Genomic DNA, 5,731 nt, shown 5'->3' with positions numbered 1-5,731 from the left:
CATACCTTTCCCGTTGATTTTTTTTCGTCTTGTAATCATTTTATGAAATGAAAGTAAAATTTGTTACAAATAATGACTTTCCAACTGCTAGTTCATATGTCTGCCATTAGCATAATAGTTCATGCTTACATAAATAAAAATAAGTAATGCAAAGAAACAATGTACAACGAATATTATAATAAAAAGGCAGAATACAACTGCGTGCAGCAATGACCGGGTTTCGAGACGTCTTGGTGCACAGGGGCAACAATAGATATAGATATGCACATTGCCAATGAGCTATTTGTATATTTGTGAAATCGAAGTCAAGCTTACCCTTGTAGCCTGACATTTTGTAATTTTTTTTTTCAAATAGCTTACTCTGAGTATCAAAAATCAGACATCAAGCTCTATTTGCTAGCTAACAACCAGATATGCCGTATGCATTGCATGCCTTCTGTTATTATGATTTCATTCGAATCGATGGTCATTTCACCACAAATATTTTTTTTTTCAAATAGCTTACTCTGAGTATCAATAATCAGACATCAAGCTCTATTTGCTAGCTAACAACCAGATATGCACGTATGCATTGCATGCCTTCTGTTATTATTGATTTCATTCGATTCGATGGTCATTTCACCACAAAGAATTTGATTAAGTATTGACAAGCTCTGCAACAACCATACCATAACCCTAATTATTTATTTCATTCTTCAGCAAAGACGTGGTGTTGCAGTAGCTTATCATTAAAATGCCTTTCTTATTGATAATCGGCACCTAAAAAGAAGGGAAATACAAATATTCTAGAACTATAGTTAGTTAATAACACATAGTTTAATGTTTACTGATCACTTTCTGAGTAGGATATATAAGGGTTGTGATTGGTATTCTATAAACTCATGATGAGAAAACAATCGAAAATAAAATACATAGCTTCGTAATTTTGTATTTAAAAATCACTACCAGCTAATATAGGTAATCTTGTATGATGAAAACAAAAACTTGAACAATGAATCGTAGAACCAAAGGTTTGTTATGGTAATAGCAAGTAATCTGTAGTTAACTCCAGTTGATTTCCTTTAACTATGTCTGGCACACATTTTAATTTATTGAACCAAACACTTAAAGTAGAGACAATCATATAACTTCATAATGGTTATTAGGTACTGTGGCTCAAGTATTCGGTGCAGTCATAGTAATCCTTAAAAAAACGATAAAAAGATACTGTCGACAATTCATAATAGCTACTTGCGTAATTATTTATATTAAAGATTGAAGTTGATCGTTTCACTTTGTCTTTGTATTTTCTAATATTGTACATATGTCTTGAATTGATACAGATTTGAAACATTCCTTTCAAAAACACATTTACAGCCTTGGTAAATATCTAACCAGTTGAAATTAAGGTTAGCTTTGGAATGCGTATAATTCGAGGTTGGAGTGACCAAAGGGCATTTTTAGTGAATAATGCATTTGCTTTGCTTAACTGTTGACTTTTCTAGTTGCTACTTCGTCTTTTTTTACGAGTCAAAATTTCATTTTTCCCCTACAAAATAATCAACATATATTTCCATCTTCGATTTGAAGTGCACTTGTCTCGATTGGTCAGATGGTTTCAACGTCAATGTGAGTCTACGAGGAAAGAGACAATATTCTTGATAACTGGACGTAACCAAACGACAGTGTACTCTAACAGTTTTCCATACAACATGAGCGATACAAGGAATTTATGACATTTTTCAGCGAACAAATTTTGGAAACACAACGTAAACAACGTTAGATTACAGTCTGTGAGTTTAATTATAAATAAAACGCGGCAAAAATGAACGATCAGAAAAAAAAAAGACGGAAACTGTCCTTTTATCTGCCTGATGGTAATTGTAAAGCAGAAGCTTAAATGCCGTCAAATTTTCTTATCCATTTTTTCATATTTGCCAGAGAAAATCCTAGCAAATTTAAGGTAGGCAATCACCTTTCCATCGTTGGCAAGTTTATTCAGCATTGTCTTCAATTCGAAAGCTTGGTCTTGCATTCTGGTCAGCGCTCCAGCAACTCAGCATGATAGCGTATCTGTGAATGACAGTTGTTAAATGATGTAAAGGACAACCTCTTTGAAACAACTGACTTGAACGATCCAATAAATTGCATGCAATTGATGTCATAAAACTGCTAGATTTTTGTCCTGGATTTGTTCAACGTAAAATTGATGAAATCTGTCTGTTTGGTAAGTGAACACATTTAGCAAGTTGAAAAGTGAAGAGGGACAATAGTGTACAAAATTATCATGTTACTGTCATCTCTATGTAGAGTTCGAAATTGGCGAAACAGTGCCAAAATTCCACGATCTGTCATAGTCATTAAATGACAGAAATCAAGTTATTCCGTTAAGGTAAATCACGCAAAAAATGAATAAACTTACAGGTCTTCGTCGCACTGCAGTGGTTTTGGCATTCGATATCCTTTTTGCAGTGATGATTTCACTTCCATAATGGACAAATCGGGGTACGGTTTGTTGCCTGACAAGGGTTAAGACATTAGATTAATGAAAGAACTAAACAAAATAACAAAAACTAAGATGCGATTGCTGAAATGGACAATGGGTTTAAGAGTTATGTCATACTCTTTGGGGTGCGTTTAGAAGGGATAACGATTTCCTCACTTAACAACAAGAAACCTCGGCACTAATGATTCAACACCAGTTAACGAAATTGCAAATGCTCGAAACATTCCAACTCTGCACCCTCATAAAAATTGACCAATTTTGGATAATGGCCCGTCAAATAATTCTATTGTTCCCGATGTTTTTCCTCAAATGATGGATAAGTCCCATGTACTTGACACCTTTCGGTAAACTTGTACCTCGTTGGTCGAAAGGGCTCTTCCGATAATTTTGTACGCCCCTTGGGCTGGTGAGTGTTAAAACTTTTTGTGTTAAAACGTTTTGCTAGGAATAAAGTCTAAGCTTGGTAAAATATATGAAAAGTCAAGCAAAGGGAAAGTTGCTGCACACATCAACCACCTAATCATGTTTAGTTTTTTACTGTGTTCATTTTCTTGCTGATCGTTTAGGCATGTGTTGTTTTCAGAGCTGTTTTTAATGTTGTCTACATGTTGCTTTTTTGCCTTTTATTGTATACAGTGTTTTGGCAATTAATGTCCGGATTGCGCCATGGCGAGACGAAGAGGGGTCGGTGAAGTCTGAGACAAAGTGATCATTTAACGCTTTCGTACGAGACCATGAAATGCGCTTTTATCAGTCGCTTGAAGTTATGTGTTTCGCGTGGCATGTGTTTTGATTGTTTTACTCTTTTAACAGTGTTGTTAGAATGTATATGTTTTGATTTTGTTAAGAGTTGTATTTAGGACGCTGTAACCGCCTTGTTGCTGTTCATGTTTTTGTTTAGTCCTGCCTTCACTAATGTGTCTTTATGTTTTTTGTTTCTTTTCATTGATAGAGTTTTGCAATCTTAGAGTTCGTTTTTATTAAGAAATATTGACTATCAGTCACCTGACTTTATGTGGTTCTAGGTTCATGCAAAATTGTTATGCTGTTTAAAATTGTTGAAGACGTTGTCACTGCGTCATTGGTGTTGTCTGTGCTTCAACCATGTGTTGAAGACGCTGTTAAAGCGTCGAATCTGTTCACTTGTTTGTCAAGTCTTGCCTTCACCAAATGAACGTGTTTCGTTTCTTTTGTTCTCGGCGCAGCTTGTAAACTTTAGTCAGGTGGAAACCATATAATTTGAACAGCCGATCGTTTGCTAACAGATCAAAAGGTGCCAATCGTATCTTAAGTTAAAATAGTAAAGTAATCTTTGCAGAGCTAATACAGAACGTTGTTTCAGGCAAGATCGACAGCTTGTACCCCTCACGTTATGTGTGGGCGCAGGGCTCTTATGAATGGACATTGGGATCAGGAATTAAGTCATACTTGTTGTATCTATTGGATTGTAAATAGAAACACTTTTTAAAAGATATACGTATCTCCTCGGCTGATAAATAGAAACGTCTCCCGTAACGATTCAGCGTCAGTTAATATTCAATAGATGGAGAACTTGCCAAATATTCATACCATTAGTAACAATTTCCCAAAGTAAGATACCAAATGACCAGACGTCACTTTTTGGTGTAAAGTCAGTTCCATCGATTGCTTCGAGAAGCCAACCATCGAATTGGTAATCGACCCTGAAAAGTAAGACAAAACATAATTTTTTAAACAAAGATAGCAAAAGTTAGAGAATCGCTTTAGTCGTTTTGTTTTATTGATACTTGCATTGAAAGCAACATTTAAAATTAGTTATTATTAATTAAAATTAATGGAGAGTCACAACACTAAGGGTATTTCGTATGGTCAGAATAACACATTATAATGGAAAGTACAGATGGATTACAAAGCGGGCCCTGAAATTGCAAAAGAGCTCGAGGGTTAAGTTAAAGTGCATGTACTAGGGCGCCATATAACCACCATAAACGGAAGTAATTGCTATTGTTCAAGCTTTAATTTTGCTTTTGACATGGGACATCTTATGTCACTCAAGCAGATGGCGCCAATTCAGTGCCATGGTAAAATGAGAATCACAGCAGTCTGGTGTTTTGCAATAATAAGGTAAATTGGAGCTTTTTAATCACCAATTTGTATCTTTAAAAGGAACATTTAGGCAAACCCAGAAGAGTATGCGTAAGTGAAAATAATGCAGACGATGTTCCACATCACCTTCGTCTTGCGTCTATATTGGCGTTCATCAACGACGGTACTGGCTAGTCCAAAGCCTGCAATTTTACAAACGCCGCGTTCGTTCACCAGAACATTGCGAGTTGCAAGATCTCGGTGTATGCACTGCAAGAATAGATAAATAAATGCATAAAAATAAAAATTATAGTAATTTTGTCCTTCTTTGACATGCAAAGTTAAGTATTTAATTTTTTAACATGATCTTTATCGTAGGAGAAAAAGATTAATAATGAAACTCAATTACCTTCGACGAAATAAATTCCATTCCAATTGCAATTTGGTGAGAATATTTCAAGAGGTCAGCGTTTGTAGATGTCAATTTTCCATCTTTAAAACCATTGTTGGTGGCACTATTTATATCTCTGATTACCCGCAGATGAGTTTTTAAGTTTCCATATTCCATGTATTCTAATATGATGTAGTATGGCTCTGAAATAAGGGTTATGATATGAACATAGGATGGAAATATTCACAGATTTTTAGCAAACGTATGATAAAAGGTGCTATTTTGAGTTATCATATGGCAGTGCAAAAGAGAGTTCGTTGAGCAGTGTTATAAAGAAGCGAGTATAAGATGGAACAGTCCAAAGCACCATCAAATAAATTGTCAAGCGACAACAAATAATAGTTCATAACAATGACAGAATAAATAAAACTTGATAAAAATGAATCGTTCAGCACAATTGATCAATCGATCAATCAATCAATTAATAACTTTGTGAAAGCAACAATAACTTTAACGATACGAGGCAGGTTGATACCAACCTGACTCACGACAACAACCTAGCATTGACCAACATATTCACTGCTGCGATTGATTTCATGAAATCTATTTCTTGCAGGAAACTCTTCTTATCAGCTGCAACAGCATCTTCTAATGGAACAAGAATATGACACTTTACATTACTTTACCTTTTCTTCCTTGGTTTGATTTATTCACAACAGTGTTAATGCATGAATCTCTTTGACATGTTTATTGATATATTGCCAATACATTTTCATTTTTAGTATACTAAT

General features: G+C 35.0%; 1 long non-coding RNA gene across 1 annotated transcript; it reads right to left on the bottom strand.

Annotated features, from left to right (window-relative positions):
* Positions 1-1,255: 1,255 nt before the first annotated feature.
* Positions 1,256-4,163, bottom strand: LOC139126028 (uncharacterized). The gene is made up of 4 exons (XR_011550437.1): positions 4,055-4,163; positions 2,402-2,498; positions 1,955-2,052; positions 1,256-1,614 (listed from the first exon to the last, which is right to left on the bottom strand). It is a non-coding gene; the product is annotated as an uncharacterized lncRNA (long non-coding RNA).
* Between the last annotated feature and the right edge of the window lie 1,568 nt (positions 4,164-5,731).

The sequence above is a fragment of the Ptychodera flava genome, chromosome 3, assembly GCF_041260155.1.
Source record: "Ptychodera flava strain L36383 chromosome 3, AS_Pfla_20210202, whole genome shotgun sequence".
Taxonomy (NCBI): Eukaryota; Metazoa; Hemichordata; class Enteropneusta; family Ptychoderidae; genus Ptychodera; species Ptychodera flava.
This window is presented reverse-complemented; position numbering and strand designations above follow the sequence as displayed.